General features: G+C 38.6%; 1 protein-coding gene across 6 annotated transcripts in view; it reads right to left on the bottom strand.

Moving 5' to 3' along the window:
• The window catches only part of ARL15 (ADP ribosylation factor like GTPase 15), a 219,537-nt gene that overhangs the window by 151,671 nt on the left and 40,058 nt on the right, over positions 1–27,808 (bottom strand). The window lies entirely within an intron of this gene.

Raw genomic sequence — 27,808 nt, 5'->3', positions numbered from 1 at the left:
AAAGAACATTTCTGGAGCTTTCTGTCTTATCAGACATTGTTTACAGATAAATTCTTAAAGGAGAGATATGTCGAATAAAGTGTCAGTTCTCAAGATTTCTGAGAACATTACTCTCAAAATTCATTATAGCCTTTGGGTGCTGGGCAGAGAGGCAGTCAGGGGTTAAATAATTTAAAAACAAAATAAAAGGAAGGGCAGATTTGAAAGTACTGAAAATAAAACAATACAGTATCTTGAAAATATGTCTGTATTTGGCCAATTTTGGAAAAAGAGTGTGTATTTACCCAGTAAACTGGGAATAATTAACTGCTGCAGCCTGCAGAAAAATGTACAACATTCAGCACCGCTATTACTTTTATTTGGGGGGGGGGGGCATGCATAATGACGTGCAAGAGCTAACAGAAGAAGTTAGCCAGTCCCACTCCTACTTAGGGATTTCTATCCCAACCAGATTATTCCAGTTTTAGATGGATCAACATTTGCACTGACAATCCTAGACAGTGGCCCTTTAAAGCCCTATGGAGGTTTCTTCTGGGAAAAGCATTAAGTATTGTGTCTATAGCAGGGGTGGTCAAACACTTCTGACATACGTGCCGCTCAGAGACCACAGATTGAAACTCTGAGCAGCAAAGGTCCCTGAATGACTCTCCTCTCCAGCACATTGCATGGCCTCAGGCCATTGAGTTTGTCTTCATCTACTCATTGTACTTCTCATTTCACTCTCCTTTGAGGGGTGAAATACTCCATTATTTCTGCTTTGCTCTGGACCCATCTTCTGTCTGTTTCTTTTGTTGCTGTTGCTTAATAGGGACAAACAGAAGCAAGGGATTTCATGCTTAAACACATATACCCTCATGCAAAAATACCCTAATTTAGTGCAACATTAATGCTAGCAAATCAAGCATTCAGAACTCCTGAAATGCAGAATTAGGCTGTCAATCATAATTCTGCTCCCCTCCACTTCTTGCTTATACTTTATAATATGGCCTCCTTTTACATTTTATTTTTATAAAGACATCAGTGAACAAATGGACTTCTAGTACCCAACAGATTTATATCCAGAGAACTGGTTAATCATCCAAAGTTGCTGACAAAATCTCAAGGCGATCATTAAAAAAGTGTCAAAGTTGCACACGGCAGGCTCAGTAGTTCTGATGTCRTATGGGATCACAAAAGCACAAAGGAATCTCAAACCTTGAAGAGATAATGTGAAAGGTGAGGAAAAAAAAAGACAAAGRAGACAGTTACAATTTTAAAGATAGGAAACAAGTAGGGAAAGCTGGGGAATAACTGAACGCARATAATAAAACACACAAGGCACTTGAATGAAGTTATACACAGCTAAGAGRCAGAAAAATAAAAGGATATATAGTAAACTAATTTTTAACTGTATGAAAACCTTAACATTAAAGGAGTACAATACATTCTGTGCTTTTGACTACATGAATTAGCTGTAGACACTTCGGCTTCTATACCGCTGCACAGGTGGTGTTACCACTACAAAAAAAGGGGGGAAAAGAGGGAATAACTACCACACAACTAGTGATACTGTTTCATGTTTTCAAAACATCAGATTGAGAAGACACATCATCTTATCCAACAGTAACAATGAGGGCAAAACAACGGATTTCTGTTCTTTTCGTTGCTACCAATACAGAAATACTCACACAGCCACTGCCATCTTGAAGTGATGTCCAGAACACACAAAAATACTAAAAATCAAGGCTATCATGATCAGTCACCTTCTTTGACAGACCACCATCTCATTAAACAGTGACCCTTATTTTCAAGCTCCTCCGTTATGATGCAGACCAATGAGCCAGCCTCGAACAGAGGGACTCCAGCTCCAAGTCCACTAACCTATCACTACACTCCATCCACAGGACAAATTAATCCTCTCGTTTAATCTGGCTCATCTTCATATGTGTGAATTCAAGCAATGGGCTCACCACAGAAGCACTCTTCCTCTTCAATGCCTACACAAGTCTTCAATTTCTTATCAGCCTGTGCCACAGAAGACAGACAAGAATACAGCATAAAAGACAGACTAATATAAAACAGAACAAAAGAAAACAAATTCTCAAGTGAACCAATTTCACAGAGTAAACAGAGTCCTAGTTAGGTTCTACCTTACAGAAGTGCTATAGGACACTAAAATAGCCAACATACTGCTTGGAGGAGGAATCTCAAATTCTTCCTTCAGATGTGACCATGAGACCAATAAGAAACACATCTGCTGTCAAAAGAGCCTCTGTGATATACAGAGAGGCTACAATTCTGGAGTCTCAACAGGAGCAAACACATTTCAAATCGTTTTCAACATCTATATGTAGACCAGCTGAACAAGACAGAAGCTCAAGTACCAAAAATGGACAAATGACACACAGCTCTATTCATTCTTCGATATATTTGACAACCCCACTACCAGCAGAGAAGGCTTGGAGGGGTAAGGTCAAGAAAAAAGAGATGGCTAACTTCTGACAAGCCAGATACGCTATTGCTATTCAGAGTACCTCACTTTAAATACAGAGTTCCCAGTCATGATGCTTTGTTCCTGTGAATGAAGATAATAAACATGGTTGGGTGAATTCTGTCCACAACCCAGAACAACTTTAGGATTTCTCAAGGAAACTAAGTCCTCACTATCCCAAGGATAAAAAGAGTTTGAACTCAGTTATTTATGGTGGTCAAGCTACTGGTTGCCACAATGCACAAAACCTGGGGATGAAGCATAATACATTTGTGTTTATAGAGCATTTGGGCAGGAGGGATGGGATCATTTGTCTTTATCTTCCAGTCAGAGAGACTGCTCTGGGCTGAAGGCTTCAGCCAGATGTTCAGGGCTTTAGGTACAAGAAAGTTCTACAAGCACAGCGAAGTGTGTGTGTTACAAAAATGGAATTTCCCTGGAAGAAGCTGCAAGGCATCAGAAGTCCTTCCCCTGGAAACTATGAACTACAACAAATCACAAGACCTTATACCTGAAATGAAAAACACATATTTCTGACCTTAACCTCTCGGCACATACACAGATATACACTATAAATAACACTCCACTCCATTCACACTGTGCTTGAAGAAAGCACAGAGAAACAAACATCAAGTTCCTAATGTATTCAGATATTCAGTAAGGTAGTATGATTTGAAAAACTATAAAAATTAAAATAGTACATGGCTATGATAAACCAAGGTTGAGTCAGGAAAACAGTTAAACATACACATAAGTGTTGCTCTCAACAGGAGAAGACAATCACTCATTTCAGTGCATTGTTGAATCAAGCTTGAAGGCTTCTCTGAAACTCCTAGGTTTCATCAAGCAGAGACTCCTCACTCAAGTCCAGAGTGCCATTCTCTCCGAGGGTTTGCTCTCCGTTTGTCTTCCGGCCCAAGAGTAACCAGKCTATTTCAACCCATCAGTCCCTTCAGCTTTAACAGCAAGAGAGAAACCTAACAAACAAGATGAACGAAAGCCTTTGCAAACAGGTTGTTTCACAACCTAAGGAAACACAAAACCACACTGAAAAAGCTCTACAAATCATTGAAAACAAAAGCAACACCATTCGGGATTAGAAATGTGCAGAAGTTAAGGATATGGCATCACCTGTCATTTCTAATCTCTACTAAGGATGAAAGATATATACAGATTTTTTCAAAAATAGCCTAGAGCTTTCAAGGCTTGCTAAAAGCCATCGTTTAACAGGTTCTGAGCCAAGTCAGAAAAAGTTTTTCCGTGATTCATGTGTGTTACAAGGTGGGTTATAGAATTCTTTTGTTCAGCATTGCAGGAATAATTACTCGTGTTCTAAACTCACATGGGATCACAAAAGCCAGAAAGAAGCATATAGACCACTTGGTGTTCTTTGATTTTTCTAATTAAAGCTGACTGAGTGTCATCCAAATGCAACAGCACACTTAGTTTTCTGGGAGAAGAAAGAAACAATTTGACACGTGTAAGTCCCTGGATAGCCATACTTGATATACATGATACACATAATATTACTTCTGTAATAATATAAAAAAGCAGCTTTGTGGAAACAGTGTAGTGATATATCCAAATGAGCAAAAGAACCTCAAAGAAACAAAATTAAAGTGGGAAAAGTATTTCAGATGCAAACAGAAATCCAGATGTATGCTGGATAAAGAGGAAGTGTAAATGAAGACTTGCATGGTATTCCAGACATTTACAAAAAGAAGGGGAAAGAAAAAGAAGCTGAAATAGCTAGGGAAGTTCAAAGTACATGAAGAGAATAACAATGTCTCCTAATCTTCATGGCAAAAACCCTGTCAAGAAATGCAGAGTAAGATTTCTGTAAGTTACACTGGGATGCAGGTGGTAAGAGTGTCTGAAAAAAATCCAGTTAGGTTAAAATAAGCAGAAACAAATTCATTTGAAATATAGTTGGAAGAAGCACAACAGATTAAGAAATGGCCAAATACGCCAAACAGGAGAAGTGTCCACTAATGCGCTGATAGCCACAAGATCTCAAGCAGGATACAGGAGATAGCTTAATACATCACTGACAGAAGTAACAAGATCAGTTTTCTTCCATCTATTCTATCAGTAACATTACAGAAATAGATAAACTCTAGAGAGTTTTTTCCATCCAGCTTCAGCCCACGCTTTCAGAATTGCTGGGCATCATAATTGTAACTAAAATTAAGCAGCTCCTTGGGGGGGTGTATGGGTGTGTGCTCATTTATTAAAAAAAGAAAGAAAAAAAAAGGAGAGAGAAAGAGAGAGAGAGAGAGACCCCAAGTGTGTTCTGAGGGAAAAGAGGAAACGTCTCATGTTTACTTGAGGCTGTGCTTCCTCTGAGATTAAGCCCCAGGATAGGTCTTGTTCTCTCTTAGGAAGGATTTCAAAACTAACATTTAAGCATCAAATCTGAGAGTAAAGAGGATAAATCTCTAAGGACAACAGGTCGCATATTTGCTGTAAAGTCCAGTCTTATTGGAGATGTACACAGCTGAGGTAGGACAGTAAGYAGGAGAAGACCAGATGCCAGTCAAAGTAAGAAAATTTGTACCAAAAAAAAAAAGATTGGGGGAAGACGGACTCAAGTGTCCCTTTTGATAAAAAAAGAAACAGAAACCAGAGTATTAAAGCTATTTTAGAAAACAGCAGAGAGCAAAGCTAAGTAAGATTACAATAGTGTGACAGCATATTAAAAAGKAAAATAGAAATTTCAGTTGTCACTTTAAACGTATCTGCTCACAGGTCCTGGGTAATAATTCTCTTTGCTCATATGAGGGTGACAGAGCACTGGAACAGGATGCCCAGAGAGGTTGTGGAGTCTCCTTCCCTGGAGATATTCAAAACACGCCTGGACGCACCTGTGCAACGTGCTCTAGGTGACCCTGCTTGAGCAGGGGGGTTGGACTAGATGATCTCCAGAGGTCCCTTCCAACCTCAGCRATACTGTGATTCTGTGATAGTATAAGTAGTTCACCATAACAAATTTGGGCACTACACAACCAAGAAGTTAGCAGAACAATGAAGGCTTGCTTGCCTTAAGATGATCAGGAGGCAAGAAAAAGAAGAAACCTGTTAAAATTGATGCAAAAAAGTTACTAAAATAGAAACAGTCTGTGCAGTTAACACCTAAATGTAAAGGTGAAGGGTATGTGCTACTGATGTACACAGAGGTCTAACTAGAGGTAATTGGAGGATTTCGATAAAATGAAAGGTGGACAGCAAAGCAAAGATAGCTTGATTTTGCAGGTGCTGCAAGTCTTCCAACCAAAGAATGCTACTTTTTGGAACTTGAAATTAGACTACCTTTCGACATTAGAAAATGCAATACAAGAAATATACCTGTATTTGCAATGAGACAAACAAGAGATCTAATGAGTATACTCTAGTTAGCAGTTCATGGCATTATCAATCTCCAGCTTTGGATTTTAAGCATTATAGTTGCAGGCAATCAGTATCTCCTCTTCTTTAGGCTCTCTATAAATGCTGTCACTCTTACCTGCTTTTTTTCATTTTACAGTCACAATATACAACCATTCCAGCATGCTATATTTACAAAAATAAGAACCTCTGACAGGATAGGTATTTTGAGCAAAAGGCGTAGGGAATAGAAAATATGTGGTAACGTACCCAGGACCCTCTGATCCCCCTTAATACGGCGTAAGAGTTTTACTTGGCTAGTACAGCACATTACTCCTGTAGGAGGAGACAGGAGATCAACCCACACAAAAACAAACTCTTACTGAGTTAGGCTAGAGAAACTTTAGCCATTTAAAACATCTAATGCTCCAACACAGGCATTTTGCACCTTCTCTCTCTAGTTGCAAGTTTGGCTTTGTTTTCTGGCTAAATATCTACATCTCCAACTAAGTTTCTCAGTTTCACCAATATGTTTTCTGCTGAAGAATCTACTTGGTATTTTCTCCTAGTACAGTAAAATTAGAACTGTTAAATTTTTCACTGCTAATCATGCACTGATCAAGGACTATGGCCTTTAAATGGCCTCCAAGAGAAACCAAACAGGTGCTCTGCAGGTCCTTGAATATTTGGGGAACATAATTCAATTGGAGATGGGGATTCTCAGCTGAGAGGAACAGACCATATGGAGCAAATTCAGTAGCAACAGGACAACTGTAGTTTTAAGCCATGTTCATATGCTTGCACTGTTTTAAAAAGAAAAAAAAGAAGTAAGCCAACGAAAACAAAGAAAATCACACAACTTGAGAGAAAACGTCCCTTACTACTCTGTTCAAACAAGAATTTCTGCTTAAGAGTTATTGATCCAAAACCTCTTCATCTGACTTAGAGAACAGGTAAAGACTATTTTATAGATAAATCCTGGATGCACTTAAAGGTCAAATTGCCTTTGAAAAGTCACAGCTGGATTTTAACTTGGGGGAGAGAGAGAAGATGGGAGATGGCAAGATATATCTTTATTAGTTGTGGAAAAAAAGCAGGCTCTTGCAGCCTTGCTCACAGGACAGTCTGCCATAAAGCTGTGCCTACTCACAGCTGTGTCAGCAYGCCCTCTCTGCAGTGTAGACAGCCCAGAGCAACAAGTTTCTGCTGGTATAACTACAACCRCTTCTTATCAGTTAAGAGGCATGAAATACTTCAAGCCACAGGAAGGTATCACTATGCCAGAATTTTTCTTGTGGCAAAGATTTGCTTTTATTCTTAGAGCTGCTAAAGATTTTTTGAGGCTATTCAAATTGTTCACCTTTTGATAGATGCAGCAAACAGGCACTTGTAGCAAATACACACTTTTAAAAGGAGTAAAAGTGCTCAGTCTGAAACCTTCGTGTGCCATCACTTTTCCAATGCTACTGCTTTCACTGACAGAGTGTGTTAGGCATCTGTTTTTCAGATAATTATTAAATAATACTTCAAAAATTTCTGTAAGTTAAAAAACACCAATTAGCAACAGGTTGTTGCTTAAGAATATGCCTTATGCTGATGAAATATGATCAGAAATCCAAGCAGAAATACACTTACCATGCAATTCAGATAACTGAGCACAGCTTTGGAGTGCTCAGTCACTGATCTGCTTTAATGCACAGCTGTAAGAGATTTAATGCTTATTCTAAGGAGGTTGCATATGCCTCAGTAAAAACTGGCTCACTTCTTAGTGGAACAAAAATTTTACCATTCATTCTAGATCAGCATAAAACTTGTCAGGCTAGGAAACTCCTCCTTTTGCTAGCGAGAGAGGAAATTTCAAAGACTAAGGAAAATGCCATAATGATGAGATTCAATCAAACTGCTTGGCATAATTCAAAGTGAGACAATGAAATGGAAGCTAGGTGGCTTTTAGAGGCTGGACATCTAATTAGTTGTAAAAGCAGAACACTGGCTTTTTAACTCAACCTTCATGATTAAATTTTTAAACTTTTTTACACTTGCTTCTCTAGTTAAAGACTAATACAATATTGAAGATTTTTAATTAATAACTGGAAGTTAGGATTTTGCAATATATAGATAAAAGGAAATGATTTGTACAGTGAGACTCCAGTAACTGCAAATTACCTGCATATCATATGATCAGTATTTTTGAAATGTAAGGAATGTATAAAAAGTATGAGAAGAGATGCACATAGTTCTTCTCATGCCATAGAGATTTTTCACTTAAGAGGAAGCTCAAGAGTATTTCTCCATAGCAATATATAACAATGAAAACATAGGAGAAGCCACAGTACATACCAGGTCATTTTATATAAGGATTAAGGAGTTCAGCATAGTTTGATTATGTCATGGGTAATAAAATTCAGAAATGTAGGTTTTGAGAACAAACTAGCTATGATAAAAAAAGTGTCACGTGTAAAGATCATAATAACTGATAAAAACATCAAAAGTATTTTACTTTGTTGACCAAGAAGTCCACAAAATAAAGTCCCCTTTATTTGATAGAATGTATAAATGATCATGTTTTCTCAGCTTTGCAATAAACTCTTAAACTCATACTAACAAGTTTATTGCCACAAAAACATACAGTCACAAATTATGCCTTGTAGAGATTAAATCAGTAAGAAAAGACAAGCTGTAAAAGCAGTGGAAGAAAAGGATTAGAAGACTTTCAGAACAAGTGTTTCCTCATAAGCACTCATGAAATTAAGAGACATTAACCGTGGTTTACAAGTGGGCTGCACAAGATCCTCATCTCACACATAGATGAACCTTCACATAGTAGGTTTGCAGAACAGAGACAAGAACAAGGCTCTGGCATGCTATTATGATTTAAAACACTACTTCTGCAGTGCAGTAGAAAGCAAAAACTCTGTCCAAAACCCCACACCTCAATAGAGTAAGAGCTGGGAGTGGGGAGCTGCAGCTCTGTACAACCTCCTTGGACTTGCACAGGGAAGCAGGAGGTAGAGGGAACTTCCTGAATAGAAACTGAACCAAGATTTAAAAGGGGAGATCCCTCAGAAGACTCCCCTAAATCTCAGCTCTGCAGATCGAGAGCAGAAAGATAAGAATTTGAAGTTATTATTGCATAAAAATGATTAGGAAACATATATATATAATCAGTTATAATGGTGGTATCAGCAAGCAAAATGTTATCTGCCTGCTGATCTCCTACAAGAGGCAAAGTTTCTGGTGCCTGATGAAAAGGACATGCCCCAGCCATCGGGTTTCCTTCAACGGAAAAGTTGAAGCACCTGCAAATTGTGTCATGGCACTACCCTCAGTTGAGGAATGCTAAGGAAAAACAAAACAAAACAAAACAAAACAAAACAACCCCCCCCACACACACACTAAAAAGTATGGAGCAATTGGAGAAAAAAAAAAGTGTAAGCTTGACCATCTCAATACACTTAAAACTGAAACTTTGTCTTAAAAGCTGTTTTCCTATTGAATCAAGTTTCTTAATAGAGGAAACTAAAAATAGAGATCTTTTTAAGCAATTTAATGCGCTCCCTGAACCCACAGATGTTTTGATGGAAAAGAAATGTTACCCAAGCAGATGGCTGAAGATGCAGTGAAGTATAAAACAACTTCTAGCGAACTTGTATTTCTTCAAGCGGACAAAACTAAACACATTTTCCTAAAAACCAGTGATATCTTTTTGCTTATCACCAGGCAAACTAACTTTCAAAACTACTGTGCACTTGCCCACCTTTTTGAATTGATAAACTAGCAGTGAGGGGTTTTTTGTTTTTACTTTATTCTCAGAAACAAGCTAGCATCTTTTATTAAACATATTTTTAAACCAAGCTAACCTCACAAAGTTGAAAATAACGTCAGCCTGACTAGTAAGATTTAGACAAAGATCTAAACAAATACAACATAAGAATACTAAGAGGAGGGGAAAAACTAACTTGTTATTAGTGTATTACTTCTAGTGAAATACCATTGAAGTTCAACAGGATCCAGACCACACTGCAATGCTTGGTAAGCAGCAAAGGCCGAATGCTCCATATGGAAAAGAGAAGTAGTAATCATAAGCCTGTTTTTTTGTTTGTTTGTTTGTTCAGGCTTTGAATTTGTTTTTGGGACTCATTCAACATTCACTTAGTTCAAAAGAAGAGAGTCCCTCAGCATAGAAACATAGCCTTAAAAAATGAATAGATTCAAATGTTGGTGCTAGGTGTTTCTTTTTAAGCAACAAAAAATACGAGGATTTGATTGTGATGTTCATCCAGTGCAAGTAAAATAAAATAGTCATTTAAAAAATTTTATTGTAAGAGGACACAAAGCTTACAAGCTTCATATTTGATTCCTGTCCAGAAACAGGAATCAAAATGATTAAGCTGCAGTCTAAATGTTTGAAAATTTTTCAGTTGGGGACATTATCCAGCCTTAAATGGTAAAACCAGTAAGACCTATCCCCCAAAAATGATAGAAAAAAAAAATCTTCTACAAATAAAACAAAAGAAAGTTTTACCAGACCAGAAACCCATTTGGAAATGTACATATCGGAAAAGTAAGTATTGACAGAAGTAAGCCAAGTGTTGAATAGCATGAAACCAGGTAAATGCTTTTGCACTTAATGTACATCTGAAGTCTATTGGAACAACATTAAAACCAACTTGGACTTCCAGGCATACTAAAGTATTTTAATGACAAACATATCATGATTCTTCTTCCTGCTGTCTCCTGCTTTTCTCTTCTTGCTAAGCCTTACATTCCAGCCTAAAAGCGACATACTTTCTACTCCAATCAACCATAGTATTCAGTGGTATTTCCTAGAAAAATTATTCTTGTGTCAGATAAACACAGAAGAAAATCCTTCAGGGACAGTTTGATATACCACAGATTCCAGTTGAAATAATACTGGATCAAGAAATCAAGAGTTTCCTTAGTAAGTCTACCAGCATGGAAAATGGGGTAAAAGCATAGACATTTTAGCAAAACTTACACTGTATCAAGCATATGATGTGGAGTTCTCTCCATAATTTTAAAGCTATGTGAATTCAGAAGGAGCAGAAAAGTCATGCTGTGAAAAAAAAAACTGTAATAAAAAGAAACTGGAAAAGTTTAGATACAATAACACAAAAAGCATTATTGTATTACATGATCATGCATGTTTCAATTTGAAATGAAAAGCAGCTCCTATGTGGAATTTTAAAAGTATGAAGTCATTTTCATAATTTTCTAGGTAAAAATCATTCTGTAGTACCTGACCAGATAGAAGGTAACTTATTTTGTCACAGTTTAAGTGCGGCACAGAATCCAAATAAGGTTAAAAAACTTAGATTCTTTCCTTGAGAAACTATTGAATTTCATCAACAATTAAACACTATTAAATCAAGACTGCACAGAAGGAAGAACTGTGTGAATTTTCAGTGCAATTCACCTGTTAGTGTTCTCATACAATTCTGTGCTGCCCACATTTTCAGGAATTAGACCTTTAAGTTTCCCCATTTCTAAACATGTTCAAAGAATTTAACATTATTAGACTGTCATAAATGAGTTAAGATTTTTGGCAGGCCATCTACTGTAATAGCTTTGAACTTCCCTTAAGTGCTTATTGGGGATGACTTACTTTAACAGGAATTAACACTACCTTATGGCTCAGACAAAAATCTAAACTCTTAACTCCTTTGCATCACTGACATGCCAAGTGAAGGACAATGTTAAATATGTGGTATTTGCTTACAGTAAATTACGATGCACTATGCGTTACACATATTGGACATTCTTTTGATCTCATCTTGAAACTATTAATCCTTCTAAAGCAGAATAAGACCATCTCCCTATGTTTGGTTTGTGTGCTCTGTATCTCTGGTCAGCAAAGAACGAACTCCGGAACATTTTAATACTTTGCCATTGACAGCAGGGTTAAAAAACGAGCAGGATTTAACACTGACAATTCCACAAATTTTACCTATATTTGAAAAGTTATACCAGTCCCATATTGTATTCTGAATTTCTGCAATATTCATTAGTTTTAGTGTAAGAAGCATCACAAGCAGAAGACTGATTGGCTTGTAATGTTTCCTGTGCTAGTTGTACTGTAGATCTACTTAGTTACTTAAGTATATAGATGAATTTAATCAATCTTTCCAGAAAGAATCTCAGCAACTAGAGTTACTTCAGTGGCTCATTAGCTGCTCATTGAAAACAGTCTTCATGACTGATAACTTAGGACAGTGAAAACAAAAACAGACTGCATTGATTTATTATTAAAGAACTTGGTATCATAGTTTTTGCCATTATAAATTGATATTAAAAGCAAATATCAGTAAAAGAAGCATACTTCCTATACTTTCTTGATTCCTCCATTGCCCACGGAAAAATGCAGAGGAAAAATAGCTAACATTGCAGCATCCTCTCCTTCCAATGAAGACAAGAGATTAGAAAGTTTCAAAAATAAGTAAAACCTTACGTTTTCTGTTCAGTCACAGGGAGCAACCTAGCTTTTCAAACCATGTTCTCCCTCTCAGAAAAATAATGAGACCGATCCTGCAGTTTTCAGCCACTTTACCTTGTTCGACCAGCTCATCGGGTGGCAGAAATTTCAGACCTACACTTTAGCATTTCATACGGGCTGGCTTAGGTTTTCCCCACCATGTCATGACCCTGGAACTCGGAACCTGGGGCAGGGGGGAAAGTTTCACTCAAACCTGAGCATTGACAAGTTTTGGAGATGTTCAGTATCATGAGGGTAAAGTTTTTGCAGTATTTCAGAGGCTTTCCATGCATCCGCTAGAGATTATACTTTTCTCTCTCTCAACTAAGGCAACATTCAAATAATTTCTTATTACAGAATTTTTAATTCACAAGTTTGCAGAGGAAGATTTTAAAGCACTGCAGCAAGTTAATTGTTCTTCTGTATTTGTATATAACCTTAGAAGACCATGCACCTGAGAACACAGGAAAATGTGTTTAATTTACTTCAGTCAATGCTTCCACCTGAACGCCCAAAGAAAACTGTTTCAATATTGAAAGCTAGCTATTTCCCTGTTGTGCTGATCCTACAATCACAAGACATCTCTCTCAGCTCCTCAGGTAAATTCCTCTGCATAGATATCCAGCTCCTTCCCTAAGAAGTTCCAAATTTACTTATCAAAATTAATTTATTGATGACATCCTGAAGCTATGACTATTATGTAAGATAAAAATACTAATATAAACAAAGTGGGCCTACCTCAGCCCCTCACTTTTCATTATTGAAAATATTGAATTATATGATGCTCCTAGAACAGGTTTGTCCCAGTTTGCCAGAGAGTTTGCTCAGCAGCCACACCAAAACAAACCTGAAGCTTCTTCCTCTTAAGCACATTATGCCATTTTTAAGTTGCTTAGCATGGTGAGGGCCAAGTTTTTGTCTTCAGTGTCAATACATGCAATATATAAGTGGTGGCCATCAAAAACAACTGTATATGTTCAAAAAGAACAGAACCTGACCTATTGTGTAGCCCGATTCCTTTAGGGGTTTTTGTTTGTATGTTGTTTGGAGAGGGGGTCATTTTTCTTTCTTCTTTTGCAGTTGCCAGTTTTAGACACTGGTAGGTTAGGCTTGGCTTCCAAATGAGGCTACTGAAATGACTGTCACACCCTGAAAAGCAGAGGAGGGGGTTGGTTTTGGTTTAATTGAGAAGTACTTGTAGTACTCCTGGATGCTTACATAGTAACAGTAGCTAAAAACTCTTGCCGTCTTTGGCTGTCCAGGAGACTGCACTCCTTCTCAAGGAATGTGGATCCAAGCATAGCTATCCACATATTCATCCCCTCCAGGCTGAACGCTGCCACACGCTGCACCTGAGGGACCAGACGTTCCCATTGAATCAACATGCAGAGCTCTACTAAACAGCGCGTGGAGATTGCTCATCCATAGCCTGCTGGCTCCCGGTCTGCCACCAGATTCTTTCCAAGATCTGGTTCTTGATTTCATGCTAATGAACGGGAGTGGATCCATTTCTCCCTGACTTTCAGGGATGATGGCAGTTGAGAGATCATCAATATGGGCCAAATCAGGGAAGTGAGACTCACATCCACAGCAGCCAACTTCAGCAATGAAACACTTATGAAGTTGCCACACCATAAAACATTCAATAGTTCAGCAAAATTTCCTTTGTGATAGCGTTGCGATTATAGAAATAGTTTCAATGGCTACAAAGAAAAAAATGGAAAACACTGTCTCAGAGCACCATATCCMATTTCACTGGGCACTCGTACAATATTACAATGTATTTTCTACATGAATGCTTTGAGCAGTTGTCTGAACAAAAACGGTTTTTAATAAGTTGTTGCCTATTTCATAAGCTTTCCCCACAGGTACTTCCCCACATAGAAGTAAGAGTGGGGGTGGTGGTGGGTGGGAAGGACAGACTTTTTTTGTTTGCCAGTTGGAAAGTAGTTAACAAAAAAATGCAAAAAAAAAAAAAAGAAAAAAGAAAAAAGAAAAGACAGATCATTCCACAATTTAGGTTCCCCACATCTTCCCTGTTCCAGCTGGTTCTAGTTTTCTGCTCTATTAGAGAAGCTATTCACTTCAGTAAATAGCACTTTCTGTTAGTCAGGTCTTGCATTAAAAAAAAAAATATATTTTTTGCAGTCTTGATGCTAGGTTTTTAATACTTGCCTATTCATATGCAGCTCTACACCTCAAGAATGCTATTGTACCACTGCAGAAAAACAATTACCTAAGGCACAGGCTTTAGAAAGCAATCACTGTAGATCCTGTGCAAGACAGCAAAAGCTCCAGTACATCTGGACCAGGCAAAGGAAGAGAACATAATGTTGCCCTTTCCAAAAGTTTTTTTTTTAATTAAAAAAAAAAAGTAATGTACTTTACACAGACATAGTAGGCCCTAGACAGTTCAACTGCAAGTGTAGAGCTACATACAGAAAAGTGATACTTAAGCCCTTCCAGGTCAGGCACAAAAAGAAGGCAAACATGAATTAAGTGGATTCTTATTACTCTTGTACACTATGTATATGCATGATGCAAGTTGGCCTAAACTAACCCAGTGAATCTGCACACACAGGTTAGTGCTCACTTACCTAAACTGTTTTTAAATCAATTTCAGTTAAACTGCAACTTGGGCATAGACTAGGCTGTAGATCAGCATGTATTTGCTATCAAAAAATCAAAATGCAACAAAACAGAACAGAGCTTAAAAATGCCACTCATCCACTTACAATGATTGGAGAAGAAAAAAATCTACTTGAAGAGCAGAATTAAGACATCTGTCTTTGTACAGCTGATTATTTTAACATGAATTTCAGGCTGCCCTGATATGAGAAAATAATAGTATACTAACATGCTGCTGTCTTCTCATTCTGTAGGCTTTTCTAGCATCTTTGTGGATGCTCTAAGGTTTCCCATGTGAAATGTAAAATTAAGATTGGTCAGTCTCTCAACACAGAGCCCTAAATGCAGCGGCATATTAAAAAAAGTTTTCAATTTCCCTTCGTTACTTCAAAACCACTCTGATCTCCACTTACAGAACAGGAATTTGCTAATGCAAATGCATCAGGCATCACATTTTTTTCTTTATATGTAGAAGTACACTATTGCCAAAAGTTCAGATTTGTATTTGTTTAAATTTATTTTGCAGTTGTACTGCATGTGGCATATTGAATGTGTCAACTCTCTCTCAAAAAAAAAAATCACACTGCAGTCTGAGTTGCACCCTCTGTTAAAAGAAAACTCACTATAAAATCTAACAAGACCACAGCAGTATAAACACAGAATAATCTCTTCGGGACAGTTTAGAGCAATTGAGATATCCAGAGGCCTAACGATAAACCCACTGGGAATTTTTTAAAGAGATACTTACAGCCATAAATTGTGTGAGGACAAGAAAAAAAAAATGGACAAATTGAAACCAGAGAGGCTCAAACTGGATATAAGAAAATACTTTTTCCTCMTGGAGACAGTCCAGCAGTGGAACAGGTTGCCCAGAGGGGCTTTGCTGTCTTCCTCCTTAGAGATTTCTTCCCCTTGGTTTTCAAGACCAGACTGGATAAAGCCCTGAGCAACCAGGTCAGACTGCAAGCTGACCCTGCCATGAGCAGAAGGTTGGACTGTAGACCTTCCAAGAACCCTTCCAACCTGAATTGTCCTGTGAATACAAAACACAGGCTAGAGAGCTCTTTTCTGATCTTTCATTTACAGAAGTCTCAGGCAAGAACAATTTTCCAACAAACACAATTTGTAGGTTGACAGTGTGCTTGCAAAGCCACCATCACTGAAGGAACTCCCCCCCCCACACACACACAGAAAGACTTGAACAACTTATTAATTTGGACATATTTCCACAGTTTGCTCCAACGTAGACATTTTTCATTGCCACTTTTGTCCAGGTGCTCTAACCTGAGCACCCACCTTAGCTTAGTCACAGGGTGAGTAGCCACTGCCCAAGTGAGTTTCTTCACCAGTGAAAGCATTTCTGGAGGTGTATCACAATGGGGTTTTTGTTTTGTTTTCACAGCAAGGCAGAAAGAGAAGCCTCTCCCATATTAACTGGAAAGGAATCGCCAAGCATCTGTCTGTGCTTCTGGGGGAGCTGTGGGACAGCTCTGAAGGACTGCCAGATTTATTCTGTATCCTCATTTGCAAGGCGGGCAGGTTGCCAGCCTGAGTTAAAACAATACCTGAGGTCTAGTTTATATTCCCAGCTGGGCCAGCTAGCTGGGATTTAAAACACTCGTAAATTTGGGTGCGAGGGCTGCGTGCATTGACAAGGGAATTAGGCCATGGTTCCACGGACTTTTCTTTGGATGCAATGTCAGCTCAAGCAGCTCGGCTCTCCCCCACGCCTACTTTCTTCAAGGTCTGAGCAGACACAGATAGTTGGGGCAGGGATGGCRGTGGAAGCACAGCCTTGGGAACAAGGCCCCAGACAGCTCCCAGGGAAGAAGGAGCATCTCCAAGGGGCCGGGGCAGGCAGCAGCAGCTACTGCAAGCACCTTTGGGCTGGCGGGGTCAGGCTGGTCTCTCTTTATTCTTAACAAATCCGTCCCTTCTCTCAACTGGCTGCCTGCTTCTCCCTCCCTCCCTCCACTTCTCCCCCCTCCTCCGACACCAGTCTCCGCAGTCTTTTCCCTTCCTTTTTCTCCCCACACCCAATTCCCTTTTCTCTTGCGTTTGGAGAAAGGGGGAGACAACACTATGTTCTTTCTTAGTTAATCACCTGTCAACAAAATCTTCCCCCCAAAAGACGACATTAACTCCCCAAGGACAAAGCCCTACAAAATGTCATAAATCGCGCTACTTGCAAACCTCCGGTGTTAGATAACCCTGCTGTGCCATCTCTCTCCAGACTGAACATACTGCGAGGGAGGCCGGCAGCAGCGCTGCTGCGGGCAGCACGGAGCACCTCCGGCCCGGCCCGGTCCCGGCGCGGCAGCACCCAGCGCTGCCTGCTGCCGCCCCGCGCTGGGGGCCCGCGCTCCCTTTCGCCACGCGTGCGGGGGCACTTTGCTGCTCAGCGTTAACAACGCTTTGCGATACACCAACCAGACACTCTTGTGAGAGTTCAAACCGAGCAACACACCATCCCATCTGGGACTGGCTGGGCAAAATATTTTGTTATTAGTCTCTCTGTTATTTTCTGTAAGTTTAGGCTGCCCCAAAAATGGATTGGGGGGGGGGGAGAAGGGGAGGCAAAAAAAAGCCACAAAACCACACATGCCTTTTAGCCCATCTCTGATAAAGCACTTGTAATAAGCAACAAAGTCGCATTCAGAGCAGTAAGCCATGTCCACTAAAGAGGGCAACGTTTATATAAATATTCCATTGTCCTGCTGTATAAGTAATGATTCTTTAAAATTTAAACTGGCCACATAAAGTCTTTTAGCTGATTGAGACAAGTTAAGACAGCATGAAGACAGTAAGATTTCATCCGAGGTTTTCACCATATCAAAATAAAAACAGAAGTATGCTTAAAGAAAAATCTGAATTCCTAAGCTTCAAAAAAAAGAAAAAAGTCCCATCTAAACCTTCCAAGGCTGCTAAAGGGTTTTATGACTGAGCAAGGAACAAAAAGTAACCAAGCATAACTCAGTCTTGAAAAATATTGTCTGTGTTTACTTCATGTGGATACATATTTCACAACATCTGCTTACAACCAGAATAAACCTATAAACTCTATAGTGAAATTAACCTACAACCTATAGTGAAGTTAAAATGCTCACACAACTATTTAAAGTGATATTAGTACAGCGTATTTTAAATTTATGCAGAAATTTAACCAGTTAATTAAAATATACATAAGTCAAAACAACATATACTTATTTCAAATAAAATTAGAGTGCAAGATAAAAAAGCAAAATCAGATACATCTATCCTGTTCTACTGAAAGACAGTCAGAAAATGTTGCCTTCTTCACTCAGACATGAAAAGATACAATGTGGAGACAAAGTTCAACAAACTATTCTTCCCAGTAGTCACAGATAATATCCATAAGAAAAAAGAAAATTCTCCACATAAAGGAAAAGAATTCTTATTCTGCTGTTAGATTTGTTTCTCTGACATCTTATATTCTTTTCACTAAAGTACTTGCACAGAGGAAAGCTGTGTAACAAAGATGTTCAAAACACATAAATCACAAAATCTAGCCAATAAACTAAGATTACACCATCACAATCTCTAATCATGGATTTGTGAAGAATAAACTAGCTGGGTTTTCCAAGACAGGCTGCTGTGGAGCAGCGAGGATGTGAGCCCTGAAAGCAGAAAGCGCAGGGCAGAGAGGCATGTTGTGCAGGGAGGGTGGTGAACCGCCTGCTGCAGAACCTGCTCTGCTCTCCTGGAACCAATTCTGCCCACTTACAGATCAGCCCTGTTTCCTTTCTTCCCATGTCACAAGGCTCCTTCAAGCAAGAAAAAGAGCCAGGGTGGAGCAAGAGCGGTGGGAACAAACAAAAAAACCTATCTATAAAATGGTTTTATATTTGATCAATAATTGTTTTCATTCATGATCAACAATAATTATTCTCACTCTTTGCAAACAGGGGAGAGACGTTCCAAAGCACATGCCACAGAAAGCATTCAACTCAAGTATTTTGTAAAACTGTTTCTTCATTAAGTTGTATCATTCCCTGAACATACAGTTCACTATAACATCTGGATCTTTTCATCATCCCATTACTCCCGTTGCCATTCTCAAATTATCCTTAGTACAGGGAAACATTTTCCAAATACGCTCTGGCATGTTCAGCCCCTAAAGATCACCACCGCAATTCAGCCACTTGAAATTCACACCACCTCCTGTTTGCACCGTCAGATGATGCATGTTTATCTTAATTTAAAATTTCCCCAGCACTCCGGCTTAGCAACTGCACACAAAATACTGATGCCCTAAAAAACATTTGGCTCATTTTAAATATCCTCTTCTCAAAATCATCTCTCCCCTGGTCAGCCATCAGTGGTTCTTACATTGCATAGTAGCTATGACCTCTACATTTGAGGTGGCACGATCAAAGGAGCCCTGGCCAGACTTGGAAAAACATTTCCACTGAGAATGGACATACTGCCTGTCAAAAGGTTATTCCCACTGCGTATAGGGAGCAGCTCATATTACTCCAGTGTAACATGAAAGTGCAAAATCTAGCCGTAGTAATCCACATACATGTTTTTCTTTCCAAAAAGGGCATATGGGAGACACTGACTGGAACAGAACATCCGTATTATCATTTGAAGGGAGGGGATGGAGGGAGGAGGGAAGGCTTCCTTAATCAATCCAGCCGTAGGAATCAGACTCTATTAAAAAATACTTTAAAAATCCTGTCCCTTACTATGGCAGTTACTTCTCTTCCGTTGCTTTTCTCTCTTTTATTTAAAAATTTATATATGCAAATATATATCTACATGTAGATAATCACATATATACACCCGATCAGACTTTACATTCTGCGGAAGACAAAATAACTTTGGAGGCATAAATCTTAATGTCAATGACAGGAAGGCTTTGGTGAACCATTACCATAAATCTGACAAACGCTAATTTGATGGGTGGCTGTATCTGTCTGCTGCAAGACCAGTCTAGACAGTCTATTGAGAAATCCTAAAACACAACTGTTTGTTCCCTGTAACACCATCTGGATATGGCAATAAGAGCCGACCCAGTGCCATTCACACATGGATCAAAGCACATGCTAATGCCATCATGAAGTCATACACATAAAAAATTCAATCGGAGAACTCTAGGCAATTTTCCTAAGTCCTCAGTGAAGAAACCTCAGACTTAGCGCAACTCAAGCTAAGCGCATGAAGAGGGGGAGAGGGTGGAAAAAAGAACAGAATATTTAATGAGCTTGGCCTTCCAGAGGAATGTTAGGCCACCCATTGTATTGGAAAAGGCTCATGTCACACTTCAGTCATGGCACCCATCAGGGTGCCCCTTTACAAAAATTGATCCGAGGCTTTTTGTAATTACCTGTTTCAAACAGAAAGAGTGCCCAGAAATACGAGAAGGCTTCCAAGGTGTAAACCTTACATTTTATTCTTTAAGACAGAGCTGGCAGAATTTTCAATATTGCAGACAATATTGAAAACCCCGCTCTCATTAAACTGCACTGTGGCACTAGATCAAAGCACCAAGGGCCCCCTATTGAACTTCTCTAAATATTACAAACATAAGAGCAAGTCTGGCTATGCAGAAACTAAAAGTCAATTTTTCTTCTGCCTCCAAAAACCAAAACATGCCTTCTCATGATACAGCATAAAATGATAAAAAAGTACTAAATAGCTATATTGCAAACTTTAAGTTGACAAAACTTGATCTGCCCCTCCACCCCCCACACACGATAAAAAATTACTGATGTTTATCAGCACAGCAACATTTTCTAGGGTGCTTTTTAAACTACCGCCTTTCAAGAGATATTTCAATTTTTATTTGATGTAATGCATTATGTAACAATTTCAACCTGCATAAGACATTTGGCTTTGTCATGAAATTAGCCCTTTTTTTCCTGTGAAATGTCTACTAATACAAAGCTTCCAGCAATTATATTGTTCCCAGCCTTTTGACCACTGAGACTGTATGCGCTATTTCTCATTTAACTTTGTCTTCTTTGTTTTTATGATTCAGGTTGTAAAAGCAGACTTTAGTATTTCTGGAAAAGCTTTATTATGAAGCCAGCTTGCTGATACTGAAGATGTATTAAGGCTGAAAGCAAACGCAGGCTTTCAGGGCCATTCTGATACAAACTCCATTTTAAAAATTGACAATCTCATTTAAAAGTCTTTCTTTAACCTATTCAAAGCAATCTAAATATTCATATAGAAATAGTTCATATAGAAAACATTTGGACAAGACCACAGTTCTAGTTCTTTAAATAATTTTCTTTGTAAACTCAAAAATGACAACTTGAAAAATTCATTTCTGCCATCATGAGCAGTTCAACCTGAGTGAAATAACTAGTAAAACACTACATTTGGTACAACAGTACCAACAGTACCAACTTTTATAATCTGATGCTAGTAATCTTTATGTTTAAAGAAAAAAGAATATGCTAACATGAATAGCATGTCATCAACACTGCATCCCTAATGTAATGTTTCATTATATGGCCACTGTAGAAATATAAACTATATTCTGCCACAGAACCTGCAGAAATCTTGTAAGTCTACACACACRTGCGCGCACGCGCAAAATCACAATGATACTGAACTACTGAAACTAAATTTCCAAACATATAAATAGTTTAATACATACTTGCAGTCTAGCTTGAAAGAATATATACTTGTAGGAGTACAGCTATGAAGTCACAACAGTTAGATTCTGGTGCATCATCCAAATATAACTGGGGGGGGGGGGAGAAAAAAAAAGACACTACACACTCACATTCCTCATGCCATTCTAATTCAGCACTCCTGTGGAAATTTATAATTGTCTTAAAACTTAAAGATCTAAGATCTTTACAAGGTCTTTAATAAAAACTTCAGGAGAGTAACCCTGCCCTCCCCCAGAAAACCAAGAAAGCTCATCTTTGCAATCAGATGACTCTTTTCACAAAATAACGATCAATTAGTTTTTCCATTCAGAGTGTGCTCACGGACAAACAGAAAAAAAAATCTCTACGAAGATTTCCGGTACCAGAAAAGCCAAGAGGGACTGGCTCCAACTTAGGCCTCAAAGATTGATAAACTATGAGTCATCAGGTTTTCAGAGTGTAGGGACGTTTCAACACGGGGAAAATGGGAAGTTTACAGGAATGTACTGTGCATCACTAACCAACACTTGTTTCTGTAGAAACAAAGTAATTTCCCTTGAGAGAGAATACAAAAGTAGATATAGAAAAAGAAAAGTTAGGCACATACACATCCCAGCGCCTTCTCATTACATCCGAAATAGCATTAAATGGTATTATACTAGCTCTATGCTCTTTTATGGCCGAATCACACACAAAATAGGTAACCAAACGATACATATGCACTGAGCACCTACTCATAAATAAATACCTATAACAATTCCCCCCCCCCCCAATTTTGACATGGACGGTTGCCGTCAGAGAACTGACCTAATTCTGAGCAGGACAATGTATAACCTAACGACGCGTGTTTCAGCAGCAGACKTGCAATGAAGGGTATGTTGTGCAGGACTGAAAACTTCTGTTGAGTCAAGCGTGCGCGCTGCAGAAGAACAGCACTGCCATCTACCGTGCACGGGCGCCGCAGGCGCCTCTCGCAGTCGGACCCCTCTAGGCCACCAAACTTAAAACCAGCACCGCTCTGAAGTGCCACAGCAGAAAGAGCACAAGCAGACTGAACCTTAAGACGACAAATAATTTCAGGAAAGGCACCTGCATCAGTAACCTTTTCTAGTAATTTTACAAAAAGAGAAATAAAAGGGAAGATTATCTTTATTAACTTCCTATGAAGTACAGAATTAAAGGGGAGCGCTAAGAGAGCTGTCGCTGTCCCCRCAAGCACCTGCGCCAGCAGCACAGGACAGCTGGGCAGTGCCCTCTTCTGCTTCCCCACCAGCACAGCTGCCCCGTGCAAACACACACACAGTCCCTTGGAACCAAGGCATTTCCATTTCTCAGTCCTTTGCCAACTACAGACAATGTTGTACGTCAGTAACAAAACTTGTTTGTATCCTGGAAAGCTATCAATTTTCATACATGCACAAACTTTACAAAGATACCCAAATTACACACACAGTGCTGTAAATACAACAATCATTTAAATATTTTCAAATTTTGTCACAGCAAATTTATTGCTACCAAAAGTTATACATTCAAATCATAGCTCCATTTAAAAAAAGGCTGAAAATAAACTATGCACTAGCTAATAAAAAGATATTTCATTCAGCTGCTTAAAAAAAAAAGCTGCCAACAACATACTGACATGCCCATTTCATTTCAATCACAATCTTGATATGATACAGAATTTAAAGCAGCACAAGAATTTCTCATTGACTTTCTCATTAAAAGAAAAGAAGCTTGTGGGATGAAAAAAAATGTGTTAAGTTTTCAGGTAATATTTGAGAATTCAATATGAAAAATACTCTTCCAATTAACAACAAATATGGACCCCCTAGAAACCACGGACACACAATTTAAAGAGTAAGGATATGAAGTATTTTGTTAATGGAGCACATTTCATGCACTGTAATCATAATACTGACACTACTAAAACATATGTAAATATGCTGAAGACAAACTGAACAACTCCATTACGAAAAACAAAAAAATTATCACTATTTTACATGGTACAAACAGCCACGTAATTACTTCAATCATAAGTTAAATGCCACGTAATTATGGTACACAGTTATTTGCATCTCACAGATTACATGACAATAAAAGCAGGTTATCTGTTACCATATGCAGTGATTTGCAGTTGATGGTGACAGTTGGCAGATGTTGAAAACAACTTTAAAAGGGTCAGAATAACTGTGTAAAATCTATAATTACAATATTGTAAAGTGACACACACAGAAGGTTGGGGTGTTTTCCTCTGGTTGGTTGGTTTCTTTTCAACAGATTTGATCAGAATGTGACTGACCTTTCAAAAACAGCAGGTGCAGTTTGCACCAGGAGATTTGCAAATTTTGGGGGGAGAGGGTTAGGGAGGAATTGGAGTATGGAGGCCTTGGAACTTTTTATTTAAAACAATATATTATCAAAACACAACTAAGATATCAAAATTTAATTTTGCATTAACAGAGCCAAAGATCACCCAAAGACTTTGCCTCCAGGCTTTATTCTATTTTTGATGTGTAGCTTCTCTGGCATATTTCTCTTTCAATAATATCTTTAAGAAAGTGAAAAAGCTCTCCCAAAAGACCACATTTGCAGTCACTCTACCCATCTCCTTAAAAGAGAATTGTTAAAGAATGTTAGCATATACTTGTTTTGCATAACCCGCAAAAGCAAGTTACAGCTTTTTCTTTATCTTCTACACTTGGCAGAGAAAAAGAAATACAGGTGATCTGAAATGTTGAAAAGGCCCAATTTTCATATAGTTCTGATCAGAAAGTGCTGACCACATTAATCAATCTCTTTCCTAAGAAACAGATCTGAGAACAGATATTTAATCTGCAAGTTACCAGACTATTAAATTCAGTCTGCAGAATGCATCAGGGATACAAAAATTAGATTTCAGATATCAGATGCAATGTATTCAAATTAATATCTTTTTGTCTTATAAGCTACACTCATTTTTTGACTTAAAATCACCAATGCACAAGAGACAAGGGCAAAGGCTATTTCTAAGGAGCCATTTCTTAAATCTCATTGTCAGAAAAGCAATATTTGGGAACTGAAATCTAGATGATGTTTGTCTTTCTTCAAATATTATTAAAAAGGAAACTATGATCAGCTTTCCAGTACAGGATGGGATCCACCTACCCAAAGTCATCAAAGAATCAGAACCCCAGGAATGAGCTAGYTGTCCAGGTGTCCTTCACAGCCAACGAGAGGAAACAGGCACTTCCAAAGTGAGATTCCTCTCATTCTAAAATAGACACCTAAGCTAGGTCACAGGTCTAACTCTACGTTTAGAGTCAGGGGAAATTAATCCCACCTGCACAGCCACTATAATGAAGAAATCTTTATCAACAGGATGCTCATATTGAAGGTGAATTAGACTATTTCATTCTTCTTTGGCAAAAGATATTCATTCATTCATGGCAGTCTGACTAAAATGTATTCATTAAATAGGCATGAGCTGCCCCCTCAACATGAGTCTAGTTCTGACTGGGAGTTAATACTGCAAAAGAATGTTATAAGTAGCGAAAGAACAGAAAGAGAAGTGAATGACTAGAATTGTCAGACAAACAGTTTTTTAAAATGTATTCTTAGGGAAAAAAAAAAAGAATTCCATGAATTCCATTATTAGACGGAAATTGTAGGATTGCTCACAGTTACAAAGAAAAGCAAGGGGCAGACACACATCTGTCTGAGAAAAAGCAAATAACATCCATATTATGATGATGAAATAGCTTCCGTTCCAACAGTAACTCAAGAAGATGTTAAACAGCAGCTACTAATTGGACACTTTTACATCAGCAGAGCTGGATAACTTGTATCCAAGAATGTTGAAAGAGATAGCATAGCTACTCTCTGGACTAGTAATGCTTATTTTCATTACGTTGTGGAAAACTGGAACTGGAAAAGTTCAAAAGAACAGAAGAAACAAATGCTATGTCAATATTTATAAAAGGCAAATCAGATGCCCTAAATAATTATAGGCCTTTCATCCTGAAGTGGTGTGGAGGAGGAATTCTATGAAGCGATGAAGGATGAAGTGATCCTGATGCAGGATTTTGATTATGAGCAATTAAACTAAGTTAAACAATGAATGCCAATCAATAGGTCTACACACACACACACACACACACACACACACACCTTACTGTTTTTAATGAGTTAAATGGAGTTTTATAAAAGGAAGTTTTCATGTAATATTCTCAAGAAAGACTTCTGAAAGACATTCAGTTGTACACTGGAGGACATCTTGATTAGTCCCTTAGAATAATCCAACGGCAACAGCGCATTCTTAAAACAGAATAAATGTATTTGATTTAGGGGCTTCAAGATACAACTCCGAACAAGAAATTTTCATCGAGTGATATGTTTCTAGTGTGATCCCATGGATCTGCCCATGCCGTTTGACATTTAACAGTACCAGTCCCAAAGATGGGGAGGGGTGAGATCTCAAGATCCACCACCCTTCCCAAGATCATTACCAATAGAGAGAAAGGACTGATAAATAAGGAAAAACACAGATCACCAATACATAACAAGGTTATTAGTAGCACAGCAGTATCATTTGGCATAGGAACTCTTGGAAAAAGTGACAGAAAACAATCCTGTTTCAAATGACTGGATTTTTGACTGGGTTTCTTGAAAAAGAAGGCAGCAGAAAGCAGATCACATGCAATATCAAGTATTCAGGCAGTTGATGGCCATCCCCTAGCCTCAATAAACTGAGCATAAGTAAATGGTGGATATTACAAGAAACCCAAGTGTACACACATTTGCCTCTAGAAACAAAAAAGAAATGCTGTATTCTCTATCCTGGAAAATAATGGCTCTGAAAACACTTTTGAGCATGGTGGGTAAATTTTCACTGAGCATGGTGAGAATCACCCATAGCCTCAAAGGACTGGTGTCTCCTTTGGAGAACAGAGAATTACCAAGTTGGAGAAGAGATGTTTTATGATGTCTGTAACTGACACAAGTACAGTTCCTATTGCATTGCGGCTGTCTGTCCTGATGTCCCCAAAGAAGAGTGTTCAAATAAGTAGAAAAATTAAATCAAAGAGGTCATGGAAGAGTCACTAGAATGACCAAAAGATTAGAAAAAAATTTCTGATAATGCAAGGCTTGAGGATCTYACAATATTTACATTATAAAAAAAGACCACAGAAAACTTTCCTCAAAACACAGAGAACGGGATCAAAAAAAACAGTAGGCATTCATTAAAGGAGAGGCAGTTAAACACTGGAATATGTTGCCCAGATTGCTGTGAGTTTTCTACTACTGGAAATATTCAAAACATAATTTGACATTTTTTTCCTCTTCCCTAAAACATCTTTTGGTATAGAGAAAACCTATGGACTCAATTATGGATGAAGATAGACAAGGTAATTAAAATCATACCTTCTGGATTTAAACCTGTTCATGTATCCTGGCTGATCAATAAACATGGCTTTACTAAAACTGACAGTAGGTAGTGGATGTCCTTGAGATGAGTATTTCCTGTTCTTAGTTCCATAAGTGCCGTTATGGGCTCTTCAGCACACCTGAGTATTGGCAGATGCCTGTATTACGCTGAAGCATCCCAGATATGTGAGATCAACTAACTCTTCAAAGCAAAAGTAACTAACTGGGACAACACAGGGTTCACTAAGTTACAATTACCATAGGCTGAATATGGCTCATTGTGCTTAAAGAAGTTCAGACACAGCAAACAGCATAAAAGAAATGTAATTCTCATTTATAATACAGATGCCCAATCTTCTCAATGCTCAGAGAAACACCTCTTTCAGGACACCTGTGCATGCCAAGCACGAGAGGACATGCTGGGATTTCCTCCAGGACAAAGCAGCAGAGCTGCTTCCTGCCTATCTGGTCAAGGAGACTGCAAAATATGCAGAAGTTACAATCACTACTGCAGGGCAGAGAGGAGCAAAACACCTTCCTCTCAATTCTGTTTCCCCTGTCAGCTCCACCTGTGGTGCCAGCAGCAGAAGCTGTTCAAGGAAAACACCTCCAGATCACAGAATCACAGAATCGCTGAGGTTGGAAGGGACCTCTGGAGATCATCTAGTCCAACCCCCCTGCTCAAGCAGGGTCACCTAGAGCACGTTGCACAGGTGCATCCAGGCGTGTTTTGAATATCTCCAGAGAAGGAGACTCCACAACCTCTCTGGACAACCTGTTCCAGTGCTCTGTCACCCTCACAGTGAAAAAGTATTTCCTCAT

The sequence above is a fragment of the Apteryx rowi genome, unplaced genomic scaffold (assembly GCF_003343035.1).
Source record: "Apteryx rowi isolate R43461 unplaced genomic scaffold, aptRow1 scaffold_192, whole genome shotgun sequence".
NCBI classification, from domain to species: domain Eukaryota; kingdom Metazoa; phylum Chordata; class Aves; order Apterygiformes; family Apterygidae; genus Apteryx; species Apteryx rowi.
This window is presented reverse-complemented; position numbering and strand designations above follow the sequence as displayed.